We start from the raw sequence: 18,597 nt of genomic DNA on the forward strand, positions 1-18,597 counted from the left end.
GATCATTAATCCTCTCCCTCAATTTTTTTCCAGTATCTTGCCTACCTTTGATGTTTGGCTCACAGATCTGTAGTTACCAGGCTTTTTCCAACTGCCTTTCTTGAAAAGGGGGACCATGTCATTAGATATCTTGCTTGTGTAAAGCTTGACAATGAATATTGACAGTTTATCTCCATCTCCAAAGAGAGGGGCATTGTAGCTAAGCTTATTCCTACTTGTGATCAAATTCTGAACATTTGCTAATGTGGAATAATAGTTGGCTGAGAAATTCCTGACTGATAACATTGCATTTTGTTTTCTCCTTGCATCTCCAAGGTACCAGTTGTTGCCCCTTTGCAGCATTTTCTGTTTGGTGTGGGTTTCCTTGTTTCAAAGTGGGGGATAAATGTCATACATAGATGAAAAGTATACTTGTTCACATTGTAAGTCAAGTAAATTTGGAATTTCTTGATTGTGTTTCAGAGATTTTGCATGGTATCTATTTTGTCTCCTGCTATAACAAATGACTGTTTAGAAGGATTAATATTTGATTAGCCTCCGGATTTAATTGTGTGTGTGTTTTACTGATTAACAACTTGCCAAATGCTGAACAGTTGTTTTGTGTATCTTGTATCAATGAAGATAGATAGTTGGAACTTATTCGCAGTAATCCAAGAGTACTACTAAATCTACTCAGGTAACATAAGGAATTTATGCATTGGTCTCTTCAAAATTGTTAAGATTTTGCAATTTACCAATGAAAATTTGAAATACCTTCAACCCATTGGTGAAATGACGCAAGCAACACTAAATATGTGTATAATATTTGAATTGCAAAAGTGTCTCACTCTATATTCTGTAGCTGTGTGCTCTGAAGTTCAATAAATTTACATTTCAAGGGAGGTTGTTCCTGCATTAAAAGCTGAAACACCGGCAAATTTGTCCATTCAGTGTTGCATGTCGATGAAAGCAAATTCAGAATAGATCTTGGTGTAGAATATATATTTGTAGATAGTGAATTTGTTTGGGGCTTGATATTGCTTGCTGGTAAGGAAGGCAAATCAACAGTACCACTGACATGTAGCAGAGACCTTGCCTGTGACAAGCAAATATGAAGTGGAGAGCTGCAGCTATTAACATTTGTCTTCCAATTCTTTAAGTGCTTTTTTAAAAAAAGTATTGTCTTTAAATGTTGAGATTGTCAGAATTACCATTAAGTTGATGCAGGAATGAAAACAGAAAATGCTGGAAACACTCAACAGGTTCAGCAGCATCTATGGAAAAGGAAGCAGAGTTAATGTTTGAGGTCGAAGACCCATGATTCTGAGTCATTGACTGAAAAGTTTACTCTGTTTCTCTCTTCACATATGCTGCCTGATCTGCTGAATGTTTCCAGCATTGTCTGTTTTAACTTGCAGAGTTCCAGCATCGGCAGTTTCTTTAATTAGCTAAAAGAACACCTAGATGGATACAGTCCCAAGATCCACCAGTCCATGGAAACAATTGGCATAAATATCTTTCTAAAGATGATTGTATGAAATGCAGGATGCCAAGAGACTATGCTTGAACAGAAATCAGTGCTAATGTTCCCTGGGATTAAAAAAAAATCACCCATTAGAGATAAATGGATCAAAAAGCAAAAACTGCAGATGCTTGAAGTTTGAACTAAATACAGAAAATGCTGGAGGTGTTCAGCAGGTCAGGAAGCAATCTCAAGAGAGAAGCAGTTTACATTCAAGTTGATAACCTTTCCTCAGAACTGGAAAAGTTTTAAAATCCTGAGAATCAGAGGGGTGGAGAAAACTGCTATATGCTGGCACTCTTTCCTGTTCCCTTGGCCCTGATGGAAGGTCTTGACCCGAAACGTTGCCTTACACCTTTTACCTCCACAGACGCTGCTTGACCTGTTGAGTTCTTCCAGTGTTGTGTGTTTGTTTTATGCTAATGATGATTTCTAATGGAGGATGACGAGTGTGTGTTAATCACAGCTGATCTCTCTGGAGGAATGTAAATAGAGATGATGGAGGGCAGTGGAGAGAAAAACAAAAGCATTGATAGAAATGTGAGATGCAGAAATTTGGAATCAAAGAGAATGCTGAAAGATACTCATCAGATCAGGTTACATCTGTGGAGAGAGAAAAACTGAGTTAATGCTACAGGTGGATGACCTGGCATCACAACTGACTAGTTGTGACAAAAACAGGAAAGGTTGACTGTCTGAAATTGTTGAGTTAAATATTGATTCCCAAGGGCCTTGTGCCTTTGCAGTGTGCCTTGATGGAAGATGAAGTGCTTTTCCTTGAGTTAGCTTTGGACATTGATGGAACAGTGTAGGAGGACAAACACAGGTCAGAGTGTGATTAAAAAATTAAAGCTTTGTAGACTCAGGATCACCCATGCACACTGAATGAACAGTGTTACGGACTAGGTGAATGTTCCTTTAAGGTAGAGCAGAGTGGTGTGTGTGTGTGTGTGGCGTGCTTACGTCAACAGAAGATAAAGGACGTAATGACGTTGAAGAAGTCAGTCAGAGGAGAGAGAGAGAAAAGAGAGAGAGACACCAGCCTGCTAGTTTTCTCTATCGATGGATGAGAAACAATAACTGCATCTGTTACTACAATCCACATATGGAAATTGGGAGTAATCCGGTGGATTTCACTTTGTTGTTGACCTGTAGAGGGAAACAGGTATTTGTGTGGACGGCCACGATACGGATGCTTTTCGGGGTGAGGAGGTCACTACCGAGTAAACGCTGAGGTGTCGTTTGGGTTCCATCGTGGAACATTTGGATTTCATAATTATTCTCTATGTTCTCCCTACATCTACATTTTATCTTCAGACAACGGTAGTTGTTGAAGAAGCCTTTGCTCATGTTTCGCCTTATGGCTTGCGGAACTGAACTGTAATAACCATTCCTGGTTTGGGACTTTGTCACACACACACAACAAGTTTAGTTTTGGGGTTAATGTTCAAGGTTTAACATTTTTACTTCTAACATTCTAACATTTTTACTTTTATTTTTCTTATTATCATAAGTAGTTATTAATAAAGTTATTATAAATTTTAACACTAAATCATGACTCAGTGTGTTTCTTTTGTTGCTGGTTCGTAACAACATAAATGGATATCTGGAAACCAGCTGTAGAAACCAACAAAAGATCATCTTATCAAGAAACGTCACAGTTTTTTGACATTTGAAATTTACAATGAAGTTTTTATGGCTGAAAAAAATTGAAACAAAACTCCAAATGTATCCATCCAGTGCTGCACATCAGTGATTGCAGATTCATTATTATTTAAGTACAATATCAGGAAGAAAGTTTCCCCACCCCCCCCCTTCCCCCAGCAAAGGGTTCCATAATAAACATTTGTAGATTGTGAATTGTACTTCTCGGAATAATGCTGCAGAACTTTGAAGTTTAGGTATCCATTGGAAGGAATTGAATGATGTGTGAACTGATTGATTGTACATAATAGGAGAAATATTGTTTTGATGATTAAATGTTTTTAAAATATTAACAAGTAGACTAGTATTCTACATCCTCATTAAAGTGCTATTCTTAAAGAAATTACATAAGATATATCTCTATTAGTCACATGTACATCGAAACATATAGTGTTTCTGTAGGTTTAGTATCTGATTAAATGCTTTATTACCTTAACAACTATTCACAGTGTAAAGTGGATTGATGTGAAATCTATATGCTGAAAATTGTGAGAAAGTATTTTTAATGGTAACTAAATTTTAGTAATTAGTCCATATAAAATTGTGTTACGTATAAGATTTAAATGTGACTTCAGTCAGGATGTTTGGAAGTTAATTTGTTAGAAACCTGTGATTAATTTCCATAAATGTGTTATTCTTAGATGTGAATTTATGTTAGAGATTAGATTATTACACAGTAAATGTTTTGAAATAGCCAGCTAAAATATTTTAAATTTCTTATTCTGGGTAAATATTGAATATTAAACTTCTATGCAAAATTCTTTCGTTCATAATCATGTCTGAGTCATAGGCTGGTTAGCTTTCATTCCTAAAACCTTTCAGTGGAGTTTACTGCTAAAAACTATTGAACTGAATTGAGAATTGGCAGAGATAATTGTGCTTTTAAAACTTTCACCAGCAGCATGTAAACAATCTTGGTTTAAAAAAAGCACAACTTAATAGATACAGCATTAATAGAACATTACATTTTTAATAGGCCCTTCAGCCCACGATGTTGTGCCGACATTTTATTCCTATTCTAAGATCTATCTAACCCTTCCCTTCCGCATAGCCCTCCATTTTTCTATAATTCATGTGCCTATCTAAGAGTCTATTAAATGTCCCTAATATATCTGCCACCACCTCTGCTGGCAATGCATTCCACGCACCACACCAAAAACACTTACCTCTGGCATCCACCCCATACCTTCCTTCTATCACCTTAAAGTTATGCCCCCTCGTGTTAGTCATTTTCGCTCTGGGAAGAAGATTCTGACTGTCCACTGGATCTATGCCTCTTATCATCTTGTACACCTCTATCAAATCACATCTCATTCTCCTTCGCTTCCAAGAGAGAAGCCATAACTCTGTCAACCTACCCTCATAAGACGTGCTCTCCAATCCAGACAGCATCCTGGTAAATCTCCTCTGCACCCTCGCTGAAGCTTCCACATCCTTCCTATTACTGAGGTGACCAGAACTGAACACATACTCCAAGTGTGGTCTAACCAGAGTTTTGTAGAGCTGCAATGTTACCTTGTGGCTTTTGAACTCAATACCCCAACTAATGAAAGCCAAGACACCATACGCCGGTGACCGTTTTGCAGAACACCTGCGCTCTGTCTGTAACCATGGTGTCTACACCATATGCCTTCTTAACAACCCTAGCAACCTGCGTGGCAACCTTGAGGGATCTATGGATATGGACTTGAGAGAAAAACAAAAGCGTTGCTAGAAATGTGCGATGCAGAAATTTGAAATAAAAGAGAATGCTGAAAGATACTCATCAGATCAGATTACATTTGTGGAGAGAGAAAAACCCTCCACAAATGTCCCTCCACACTGCTAAGAGTCCTGCCATTAACCTTGTATTCTGCCTCAAATTTGATCTTCCAATGTGTATCACTTCACACTTTTCTGGGTTGAACTGCATCTGCCACTTCTCAGCCCAGCTCTGCATCCTATCAATGTCCTGTTGTAACCTACAGCAACCTTCTACACTATCCACAACACCACCAACCTTTGTGTCATCTGCAAACTTACCAACCCACTCTTCCACATCCTCATCCAAGTCATTTATAAAAATCATAATGAGTAGGGGTCCCAGAACACTTTCCTGCTTAACACCACTGGTCACCGACCTCCAGGCAGAATACTCTCCATCTACAACCATCCTCTGCCATCTATGGACAAGCCAATTCTGAATCCACACAGCCGAGTTACCCTGGACCCCATGCCTCCTGACTTTCTGAATGTCTTCCATGAGAAACCTTATCAAACGTACTAAAATCCACTACACCACATCTACTGCTCTACCTTCATCAATATGCTTTGTTGTGTCTTCAAAGAATTCAATCAGGCTCGTGAGGCGTGACCTGCCCCTCACAAAGCCATGCTGACTGTCCCTAATCGGCTTATGCTTCTCTAAACACCCATAATTTACTGTAATATTCCTTGAATTTTGCATGTGGATCTTAATTCTCACAAAGCATACTATCTGGTTATTTTAGAAGTATCTGTTTAAATAATGGTTTGATTTGTATGTATACCCTTATGGTATTAAGATGTGGTGCTAAACTACAGTGATATATATAAAAAAAAATTCCTGTTGTTGGACTCTGAGCTAGCCATTCCAATGCCGAGCTTTAGTCTCCAGTTTCCTGGTCCTGGTTGAAAAGAAGAATGATTCATAACCATCCTGATCACTTTTGGGGAATGTGTATAGCTCCTGAAGAGAATCAATTTCTGTTGTGATTGTTTTGATAATCAATGACCAAGCTTGTGTGAAGGATGAACAGTTAATGTATATATAAACAAAAACGGCCAGATAGGAAGGGAAGAGATTATAGAATGAATGGGGCGGTGTTCACTGTCAACTGTAGAAACACATCCTGATGTAAGCAGGTAATTTTAGCAGAAGAAGGACAACATTGAGATATTGTAAATCAAGCCAGAGGAAAATATTATCTGCAGCCATATATTTTTAACATTTATCATGTGAAGTCATATATCAGGGATTTTTGGAGAACCCCAGTTCTGTATAATGGATCAGTCAGGTTAGAAAGGCTTTTAATATAACTAAAATGTCAGAAGGGTCATTAACCAGAAGAGACTGATGATTGGCAAATCTATGAGCAGCCATGAGGAAGAAAATGTTTATGGAGTTCATTGTGATCTGTTCTAATGAGAGGAGATTCAGTTGTACATTTCCCAAGGGAAAAAAAATTATAAGGATATTGGAAAACACCAGAGTTGTTAGATTAATGGACGCTTGGTGTTGACATGTTGTTAGGTTGGTTGTTGGCGTAGACTTGGTGGGCTGAAGGGCCTATTGCCCTGCTGTGTGACTGATTCTAATTGGATTACTTTACTAAGGAGCAGGCACAGGTGCCGTGGGCTGAATAACCACCACCCGTGCTTCATCATTTTATGATTTTAGTTTTACAATCCTGTAGCTTTATTACAGTTTGTGTTTTGCAGTCCACATCCATTGGAGTTCCTCATATGTTAATGCTGTACTGTATTGTAATTTGGATTCCTTTGCAGCAGTAATATAAATATTCCTGTTATTTAATCACAAAGCAGAGGAGGAGGCCATTCATAGAGTCATACAGAAGTACGGCACAGAAGTGGGCTCTTTGGCGCATTATGTTCATGCCAAACTTTTTGTCCAACTACACTAATCCCATTTGTTTGCATTGGGACCATATCCTTCTATGTCTTGCCTATTTAAGTGTCTAAATGCATTTTAAATGTAGTAATTGTATTTGATTTCATTACCAACTCTGGCATTGCATTCTAGATATCAACCACATTCTGTTTTTAAAACAAAACAGATCTCCTTTAAAACTTATCTCCCTCACCTTAAACTTATGCCCTCTTGTTTTTAAAACCTCCTGGCATGAGAAAAAAAGATTCTGACTATCTATCTGTGCCTCTTCTAATCTTATTTTCTTCTGTCAGGTTACGACTCTGCCTCCTTCACTCCAGGGAAAGCAAGCCCATCCTATTCAATCTCTCCCCATGACTAGTCCTCCCGGTGAATTCAACATCCTGGTGAATCTCCTCAGTGCAATCACATCCTTCCTATAGTGCAGTGACCAAAACTGCACACAGTAGTCCATTCAGCCCACTGTAATTTTCCCTTTTTTTAAAGAAAAAAAGGCCTCTTCAGTTTATTACCTCGTCCCATTCTTTACAAATGTTTTTTCATTTTAAAGTATATGTACAATTCAGCTTGAAAACTTGGTAATGAATTTACCTTCACGACCTCTTTAAGCCTGGCATTGCAGATTATAATTTGTTGTATAATGCAAAAAATTCTCCTCCTCTCCCCTCTCATTCTTTCACCAAATGCCTTAAATCTATGTCCATAACAAATCTGTATCGTCTAGTTCCAGACCTTTTTACCAATGGAGTAATTTTCTCTCTCAAAACACCATATAATTTTGAGTATTTAAACTTGTTGTAACCATCTTTGCGGTAGGAATTTTGCTAACTTCTGTGGACATCCCCTTTTCACTGTGCAAAATTTCCTCTGAACTCTTCCCATGTCCCCAAAAGACCGTTGACATGATATATCCTCCTCTAATTTTCTGAAACATCTTACCCAGAATTGGACACAGTACAGCAGATGAAGCCTAACTACTGATTCATTAGTGTTTAAAATTACTTACTTGCTTTCTCTGTCTGTGACCCTCTTAAAATCATGCTACTTAGTTTTATGTAGCATTGCTTCATTTTTCCATTCAAAATGCTCTCTCATAACTGAACTATTTGTAACTTTAACAATCTGCAGCTTTGCTGATAAGCAATATGTTGCTTTTTCCTGATTTATACAGGCTTTCTAGTTAAGTAGTTAGTTGAATTTTGATACATCAGTTGTTCTGATGGAGAAACTGGTTTCCTGTAATTTTTAAGTTTTGCTATACCGATGTAGCTGGATTTATGTACAAATGTGTACAACATGGTGGACTGAGCATTTTAAACAACGTAGCGATATGATTTATAAACATGAGAATGCCTGGCACCAGTGGCTTAAAGTGTGCCTTTCTTTCTCTCATACTGTTGCTTTATGTGAGGAAATCCAGTGGATTAGTTAAATGACTAATTGATAATCCAGACCGTCTGGTCAGAATTTCAAATGCTTGCATGGTATTCGGATCATTTGTAAAGTTGTGAATGGTGAAACAGATTCTGAATATCTGGTGATCTTGCAGAGATTTTTGTTATGTTCACTTTAGTTTAAAAACATTGTTAATTATTTTATTATCTGGAGTTGTGTTAATAGAGCATAGAATTTCACATGTAAAATAGAATCTGAGATTTGGTAGAATTCAAAAGTATGAATATGATTTTAAATGTGCAAAATTCTACTATGTTATGATTTTTGATTGAATTTGAAATATTTCCATATGTTATGGCTACAATATTTGAATATTTTCAATAAGAAATCATTTTGCATGTTGTTTAACTGTTTGTACTTCGCAAACTCAATTCTAAACTACTCAGCTTCAATATTAATCGGTCTTCAACATTATTACTGTGTTCTTCATCTTAAGAGCACGCATGCTTCTATTTTTGTCACTGATTTTTGCTTTATTTTGTTTGAGAACATTTAATTTTTTTCCCACAAGTGTTTAGTAATATCTACACCTGATTTACTTATGTTGGGATTGCCTTTCAAAATATAGTTTCACAAATTGTTTAAAGTGTGTATCACTCCTCACCTGTCCAGGAGCATTGAGGCAAAACTAGTATTCCTAGAATTAGGGAGTACAGTATTAAGGGACTAGCTGTTTAGGACTTGGATGGTGGGAAATTCCTTTATTAATTTTTGGAATTCTGTACCTGTGCATGCTCAGTCATTGGGTATGTTTAAAGCTTAAGACTATTTTTGGATCAAGAGCATCAGAGGATATGAAGATTGAGAAGAAGGAAAACAAGGCTTCGAATTGGCCAAAATCTTGTTTGAATGGTGCAGCAAGCTTGAAGGCCCTTATTACTTTTATCTCTTGTGCTTCCAATCAAGGGTTTGGTGGAATCAACTGGTTCAATTTAAATTGGAGGTCAAACCTAGGTTCTGAAGATCTTTATTGGCCTGCTCTGCAATGTCAGCTATTTAGTTATCACTTTAATGCCCTAGTATAACTAATTTCCTTTAGAAAGGTACTATTGGATTTCCTTTGACCATCCTTTCAATAATTTAAATAACTGTGTGGCATACTGCATTTACTCAGAACTGTATTTTCCCTCCCTAGATGCCTTATTTGAGATATTTACAAGAATTCATCCTGTTCCTAAAAGAAGATTAGTGTAAGTATATATATATATGGGAAATTTAATGCCATTGTTTACTTATTTTTTGCAAGTGTCGAGGATTGTAAATTTTGATGCATGCTTTGCAACTTATTAAGATTTTTCATTTGGATTTTTGCTGGAATCCAGAAATTTTAAAATAAGTAGTAAAATAAGTTGGGTTATTATCTTCGGGTCCTTCAGAGGGGAATAGAGTTCTCTGAGATGAATATGGATGCTCACAGAACCTTAGCAAAGGGTGGATAGAAGACCAAAGAGAGCCGTATAAGTTTAAATAACATTGGGGCAGAACAATTTTTACCAAAAAGGAGAGCAGTCATAAAAAATGCAAAAGACACTGAAACAGCAATGACTAGTTGTCACTGGACTTGATAAGTACAATGTAACTGACACTAGTAAGTCCTCAGTGATAATACTTTTCTTGGAATTCTGGAAGAGACAGAGAAGAATATTTGTAAGTTGATAGCAATAATTGTGAGGAAATCTACCATGGGGAAGATGTGCATAAATTGCTAATAGCTTAATATGATGTCCATTTCCGAGAATGCAAAAAATAAGTTATATATAGCTTTGTTAATCTTACTTCAGTCTCATGTAAAGTTCTGGAACTGATAATCTGGTCCATTATTCGTAGTAAACAGCGGTGTTTGGGATTGAAAAATGGTAGTCCAGTAGGAATGAGCTCTTTGACTTAAGACCTATCCCAAGTAGACTGTGGAAAGTATTATGATGTGGTGTACCTAGATATGTTTATTTTTAAAAATGACCAATCTCAACAATTGAATAGAAATTTATGTGTTTGAGGTAGTACTAAAAATTGGTGAGAAATTGCCAGGTGGATTGAATCTGAGCTGTAATTTTTTTGAAGAGGAGTTGTATGGAGTTTGAAGGAAGTCCAAATTGGTATATCTCAAGAAATGTTATTGGTACCACCTCTATTTTTGATTTGCATCAGTGACTTGAAACTCAATGCAAATTGAATGAAATTCGCAAATACCAAATAAGAGGAAGCAACAAGGCAAAGAACAAATTTGTTGATTAAAACATGTTAATGATTAGGTAATGGCATGATGTTTCTTATGAACTGAGTAAATCTTTGCACTAAACAAGAAGTAGTATGATTGATGTTGAAGTTGCTTAAGCTGAAGTGGTAAAACATATTTGTGGTTCATACCCATAACATGCATTTCCAGGGAAAGTAAAAAGTGGCAAATGTTGGATAATTATTTAAGAAACTATTTTAATTTAGAATGGAGTGGTGTTTTTTTTCTGGATAGACAAAGTAACATTGGATAAATAGTCTTGCTCATAGTAATTCACTTTGTGACCTTGTGATTTTCTTGTTGGATTGCAGATTATTTTATTGCATGGTGTATCACATCTCTTGGAGTTGAGTTTTTTTTTTATTTGAACCAAAACATAAGTACTGCAAGTGAGACTCTTGGGCTAAGTGAAAAATATTCTTGGACACCAGATAGCAACTGTATCCATGCACCAACATTTTATAGATTCTGCCATAATGTACATTGGCTACAAGTTGTCTTTAAAGTAATTAAAGGACTCAAGACATGGCTTTATTTTACTCTCATTCACTCAGTCAATCACTCGCTCACAATCAGGTTCTTCCTTTTAATTTTGAACTACTAATGAATGGAGCTCATGGAGGTTTTTTTTTGTTGGTTCAGTTACCTCTGCCCATGGGCCAAACCTTCCCAAATGTCCATTCCTTCCCCTGTCCTGAAATACCTTCTTCAGATTCTATTTTATCACTTGGCATTCTCTATCTAACCTTGTTTTGTCCATGAGATTTATCTCCTGTTCATTTGATCTTACTCTGACCAAGTTTTTGAATACCAGTTTCCCTTCCTAGGTTAATGTTAAATGATATTGTGATTGTGCCCCACCCAAACCTCAAGAAACTTTGACATCACTGTTCCATATAACGACTCCATCCCCAAGCTTCCTTCATTACCTCATCCTGTTATCACCTTCAATAATCTTCACTTTTCCCTCATTTCTATGTTTGAACCCTCCAATCCAGTTTCTGGCCCTGTCACAGTATTGAAATGACTTTTAGGAAAGTCATAAACTACATTCTTTGCAACCTTAACAATGGTAAATTCTTCCTTTCATTTGTCCTGAACTGTCTGTGGCCTTTGACAAAATTGACCACTCTATTCTCCAAATCTTTTCTTCTCTGGTTTCTCTTTATGGTTCAATTTGTAATCTACTGAATAGTAGCAAGTCACTTGTGCTAATGCCCTTGCAGTACCAAGCATCTATATGTGGATCCCATTTTTTCATCTGCATGCTATCTGTTGATATATCATTGAATGATGCTATTAAACTTCATGTATAGCTGAAGCAGCTCAAATTTATCATATCCCCACTCTTTGGATCACTGCACTGCCCCACATGTAGTACAATGTTTATATAAGCTGATATTTCCCCCAAGCATGGGAAAGACTGAAGTGATTGTCTTCATTTTCTGTCACAAACTGTTTTCTGACCATGATTTCACAACTTTTGTGTTTGTCATGGAGCAGATATATGGAGGAAAACATTTTGTTCATTACCAGCGCTGTTTTTCTACTTTAGTAACATTGCCTAGCTCCAGCTCTGCCTCAGATTGTCTGTGGCTGAAACACTTGGCCATGCTTTTACATCTAGACTAATTCTGTGCCCTCCTGTGTTGCACCCCCATTGTCAACCCCATGTAAATGCTCTGATCCAAAACTTTGCGGCATGTACTTAACTCAATCCAAGTCTTGTTTATCCATTACCCTTGCACTCGCTAACTTACACAGCCTACTACACAACAACTCAGTTTTGAAATCCTGTTCCTTATTACCAAGTCATAGAATCATAGAGAGATACCACACAGCATAGACCCTTTGACCCATCGAGTTTGAGTTGAGCTATTTTTGCACTAATCCTACCGTTACTCATTTTATTCTCCCCATTCCCTTCAATGCCACTTTCCCACACCCAACCCCCAACAAAACCCCTCCAGATTCTACTACTTATTTATACACTATGGACAATTTACAGTGCTGAGCTGACCTACCAACTGGTACATCTTTGGGATGTGGGAGAAAAGCAGAGCAACCAGGGGTGGGGGAGGGAGGAACTAAAGCAGTCAGTGGGAGATGTGTAAATTTTGCTCAGACAGCAGGATTGAACTGGAGCCATGAATCAGCAGCTCTGTTAACTGAGCCACTATGCCTTCCTCTGTGGTTTTGCATCTCCTGGTCTACCCCCCACCCAACCTCTGTAACCTCAACCAGCCCTGCAAGCCCTCGTAATCGCTATGCTTCTCCAATTCTATTCTGTTGTTTTATCATTGGTCAGCTGCACACCCTTCCTAAGACACTCAGTACATCTCAATCCTCCTTTAACACACTCCTTAAAACCTGCCTATGACCAATTTTTCAGTCATCCATACAAATATCTATATGGGTCACTGTAAAATTTGGTTTGATGATACTCCTGTTGAACATTGTGGGTGTTAGTGATTGTATATAACTTGAGAAAGCTAGGTGCCCAATATTGTTTTTGGAAAGTCTATTCAAACTGCTGAATTAAATTCAGGATTGAGAGAAAGGATAAGTGTTATTGTATTAAAGGCTAATGAATGTAAAATATTCTCCATAACATGATCTCCCTTTTAAGATTCACGGGTAGATATAAATGCATTGAAAATTCAATGATTGGTGAACATGATAAGCTTCTCACTGCATTAAGAAGTGTTGGTCCTTAAGCTATATAGCATATGTTTTGTTTATATTGTAACATGTATGCTATACCATATGTAAAAAAAATATTTTTCATTTAGCTGTGTGCTAAACAATCATAGAGAAGTATTCATTTGCTAACCAATAATTGAAGAGATTCTACAGTACATTAAAATGGTGCATTTGAATTCAGTAACAATGGGTAGTAAGTTTTAAGGGTGGCAAAGCACAGGCAATGTTTTAAGACTTCATTGAAAAGCAGGTCCAATATTCTCTAAAAGGGCATTGGTGTCATGGAGAATTGTTTTGCAACAACACACTGATTTAGTACTTCACTTTACTGTTGTTACTTTCTCTTGTTTTTGAGGCTCCTTGTACATTCTGGGTGATACATTGATTAAGGTTACAAAATGAACCATGTGTTCTCCAGAACATCTCCATTTGATTAAAGGGGCAGCAGCTGAATTTTGTGCTTTAATTATATTCATTGCCCTTGTGTTACTACCAGATAGATTTTGAGACATTTATATTATTTTTTATTATTGACCAATACAGCCTGTTACATGCCTATAGGATCGATATTGTCAGTGCTCACAAAGCATTATAAATTTCATTGTCTTGAATGTTGATGGCTAGCCCTGTGCAAGACCCAATGAAGTTCTTAAAATGCAGTAGCTCAGCAAGTGACAAGTGTGAGGTTAGTCAATAAAGCCAATTCTAGTTACATGGAGTTAGCACATGGGTGTTCCGGGTTTGTAGTCATCATGATGGTTACTGGCTGATCTCTTGCCTCTTTCTGCATCCCACAAAAAAAATCTCATCCACACGTGGTGACTAACGCAATTAACTATTAATTGCTCTCTGCACATTCACAGGTGAGTGGGTGTGACTTGCACTCCTTGTCTCAACCAAGCTGCAAACTTAATAGAAAATAAGGCATTCACCCTTCCAAAGATGTGAACTAGCATTAAATAATAGTTTGGATTTTGCTGGCAACGTTTTTCTTTGTAAGTGCCAGAACATTGTGGGACTCTCACACAAGCAATTTACTCAGTTCTCCTAGCCATTCCCCAGATGTGCTTCACTGTTGGACTCTTAACAGAACCCATTGGTGGAGCAAGAACTTGCTCAAATATTAGAAAAATTACAACAGAAAATGCTGGAAACACTCAGCAGGTCAGCACATCTGTGGAAAGAGAAACAGTTAATGATCTAGGTTGAAGATTTCAGATGTTTCGAACACTTCAATAAGAAGTTGAAAAGGCCAAGTCCCACGACATAATCTAATAGGTGCCAGTGCCTGGACCATCTGTGTTTCCCTGAGTTTTATGCTTGTCATTCTGATGAAACAGGATATTGGTCATGACAAGAATATGCTCCAGTCATTTTATCAGGAGCAGGACACTGTTGGATTTAGCCTTGCTGATCACACCTTGCCAGAGGACTAGAGAATTTAGAGTTAACTTAAAATAACAGATCAGCGTTCCTACTTAGCAGAATCAGATTTATTATCACTGTCTTATGATATGAAAATTGTTGTTTTGTTGCAGCAGTACAGTGCAAAGACATAAAATTAATATAAATTACAAAATAAATAGTGCAAAAAAAGGTACAATGAGGTAGTGTTCATGGACCGTTCAGAAATCTGATAGCAGAGGGGAAGAAGCTGTTTCTGAATCATTGAGCGTGGGTCTTCAGGCTCCTGTACCTCTTCTCTGATGGTAGTAACGAGAAGAGGGCATATTCCGGCTGGATAGGTTGCTGGCATCACCATGCTTGAAATTATTGAATTGCTAGTGTCTCAGGAATGTTCCTCAGCACGTTATCATTGCCAGGAGAATAAAAGGAGAACTTTAAAGGTGGGGATTATTTCTAGTTACTACTTCCATGTCAGTGTCTGAAATCTTTGAAATTTATTGTGCCAATATATAATGTACTAACATAGAACAGAGAATAACATATTGATCAAGGGAGAATGATGACCTGTATTCATATAGAATCATTATTGGTTCTTTAAATCTGTCTTTTACTGCCCCTATGCACAGAAATGTCACTACTGATGATCTGATAAGAAACTTATTACAATCACAATGAAAATTGACTTCCAAACTACTGTGGCCACAATAAAAGATGCTTCAGGCAAGCTTTCATTTTCTTTTATAGAACATAACCTTTAATGAACCATACAAAATGGATCAAATGACATCTCACGAACTGCTTTCCAATTAATTTAGAAATCAGGCAAGAAGAGGCTATGTAATGTCCAAAATTGTCCATGATCCACAACTGCATTTTTTTTTGTTTAAAGTCCTGCTGGTACATCAGTGTAGGCTCCTACTCTTTTGTGATGAGTTTCTCCAACTAACCATTCACCAATGTGACCGATATCCTCATGATGACAACTTCAAATATAGGTTGTATAAGTTTACATCTTCCACAGTTGGCTGAAGGTACAGCATGTTCCTTCAAATATGAGTCGTATCAGTTTCTGTCTTCACGTCTGCATGGAGGCACAGCAAGGATAAAGTTGGACTAAATGATTTTGGCATAAAGGAATTTCATCACAAGTAGAAAAATCTACATTTGGCATATCAGTTTGTTGTTCTTCGATGGTGCATTATCATTAAGATTTGCATCACCAAACTGAAGGTTGGTAGTTTTAAACTTCAGAGTTAAGACCCACTGAAAATCTCTTGGCAGGGGAGAGCTTTGTACTATTTTCAAAGCTTTTTGTCATTACGCTAAACTTATGTTGCAGCAGTGTTATTTCTGAAATAATTCTGTCTCTACTACATTTCTTGCCAGTGTTCTTAATTAGCAAAGGTTTAATTTAGGCTTAATTAAATACCAGTTATGTAACTAAAGTGTAAAGATCAGGTTATTATGTCTTGACTTAAATGAAAAATGAGGAACCTTAGTTTTAAACCAGGAAAATTAGATCTGCAATTTTAATGTGATTCATGTAGCGGTTTGACACATTCTGAGTACCAATGTGCATCATTACAGAACAGCTTGAGTTGCCCACGTCATGTCTGAACAAAGTTTTGTATAGTTTGAGGCATTGAGGACAGACTAATGATGCTATCCTTTTAACAGCTTTTCTCTTTCAAAAATGTTGCTGATTAATCCTGGACTATTCAGTTACTGACCATTATTCTATTTTTGACATAAAAAGCAGGTATCTGCATCTAAAAAGAATCCAAATTTAGGGAGAAAGTAAAGTTCCAAAATTTAATCAGAATTCGGAAAGAGCAATTTCACAAGTAGAAAATACATAATAATTCACTGATTAGATGACCCGTGGAGGTACTGACAAACACTTCTTAGGAGCATGACAGTAATTTACAATGCTGCAACACTCAGCTGTTTATTGCTTCCTAACCTTAACCCTCTACAACATTGATGGTGGAGAATTAGAGTCATTGAGAAAGACAGGCAAAAGTGGGCCCATTGTCCCACCAAGTCTACACTGGCCATCAAGCACCTATATTTATATAAACATATCCTGACTCATTTTCTTCCCCCCACATTCCCATCAACCCCTTCCGGATTTTACTACTACTTCTACAGTTGGAGAAATTTACAGTGGCCAATTCACCTATCAACTGGTTCATTTTTGTGGTGTGGGAGCAAACCAGAGAGCTTGAGGTCACAGAGAACGTGCAAGCTCCACACAGACAGCACCGGAGGTCAGGATTGAACACGGGTTGCTGAAGTGTGAGACAGCAATTCTATTAGCTGTGCCACCTGCCCATGTACATCTACAATTCTTTGATGCAATTCCATAGAGATAAGACATGCTGAGTTATCTATGTTAGCTGTACTTGGGTACATGTTTACTGTTTCTCATGCTGTTCCAGTTTAATTTTTTTTGGCTGCTACAATGTGTGGGTGAAATATTGCTGGCGGTTATAAAGGCTGTTGTTTGTTTTCTGAATTTACTCAAGTGGTGGTAGAAAGCTTCAATTCTTGTGCTGTATCTGTTGTCATATTCCTAGTTTCGTTTGGCAGTGCAGTGGATTAGAAGAAAAATGTTTTTCTTAAAATTTAAAAAAAACATGATATCTAGCATATTGATAGGATGTAAAGGAATTTGAAAGATTTGATTTTTAATTCTATTCTGGATATCTATATATTGAGTAGCCATACATACATGTCCAGTAGGTTAACTTCATTTAAGATGTGTCTAAGTGTGCATTTGAATCACCTAGGCATATGAGGATATGGGCCAAGTGCTGAGAGAGAGGATTAATATGGATGGGTGCCCACTGGTCAGTATGGAGATGGTGGGCCAAATGAAAACATGTTCAATGACTCTCTGACTCTGTATAGCTGTACAAACTGCTGAGCGATGGTTGGTGTGATGAACACCTCAGAAGAAAAGTAAATGTGCATCTCAAACACCAAAAAACAAGTAGTCATTTATTTGAGATGTGCTGGATCCAGTTTTGTCATGCATTTTCAAGTCAGATACTTTCAGGATTTCAACAGATCTTCTGATTTCTTAAGTTTTCTGTATTTGCTAATTGCCTGGCATGTCATTTTTGTTGGTATGATTACTTGGAATTGTGGGATATTATGGGTTGCCTAGCCGATACTGTCTGGTTTAATCAGAATAAAAGAAGTCACATGAATCAGGTTAATATATACAAAGGGAAATAAAATCAAAACCGTTGGTAAGGCAATAAAGTTGGGTGAGTTTTGATATTTGTTGCTTTGACTTCATTTTTAAAAATTATTTTTAAAGAACAGCTTCTTTCAGAAGCTTTTCTGTGATTGGCAATTCCCCTTTGTAGAATCCATGTAAAAATTCTGAAAGATGCATTTTAGAGCCAGTTATGTGATCAAAAGATTACAAACTAATATGAACATATAAAATTGGGTTTATGGTTAAGAGGAAATCACAGCAAATTAAATTTAGATTTTTTTAATCGTAACGGAATAAATCCATCTCCATATGAGTGAAGGTTAATGGGGCTTGGAATCACTGGGGAGAATCTACTTCTACCATTACATGGGGCACTTTATTCATGCATTATGCTGAGCTGTTGTGTCATGTAGCACAGGACACAGATTGCAGAAGGAAGGTATGTAACTAATTGCTATATCTTTGTTTCAAATATAATTTGAGTCCTTAAATGTAGCCAACTTGGTCACTTCCGTTAATAAACTGTTAATAAATAAAGCCTCTGTTCTCCTGGTGTTATTTAAAAATTATATTTTCTTGAGTTTGAGAAATCACTGCAGTCAAGAATCTAGCCTTTAACATGCTTAAGGAATTGGCTCTGCTCTATTTTTTGATTTATAAAATTATTGACTGTGGTGTGATATTACTTTGACTATCTGTATCTTGGTGTGCTT

General features: G+C 37.0%; 1 protein-coding gene across 1 annotated transcript in view; it reads left to right on the forward strand.

Moving 5' to 3' along the window:
- peak1 (pseudopodium-enriched atypical kinase 1) overlaps positions 1-18,597 on the forward strand; it is a 147,362-nt gene that overhangs the window by 37,675 nt on the left and 91,090 nt on the right. The window contains exon 2 of the mRNA XM_052042635.1: positions 9,445-9,499. The gene's annotated coding sequence lies outside the window, so the exon portion shown is untranslated. The remainder of the gene's footprint in view (positions 1-9,444; positions 9,500-18,597) is intronic.

This window comes from Pristis pectinata, chromosome 32 (assembly GCF_009764475.1).
Source record: "Pristis pectinata isolate sPriPec2 chromosome 32, sPriPec2.1.pri, whole genome shotgun sequence".
In the NCBI taxonomy this organism is placed as follows: domain Eukaryota; kingdom Metazoa; phylum Chordata; class Chondrichthyes; order Rhinopristiformes; family Pristidae; genus Pristis; species Pristis pectinata.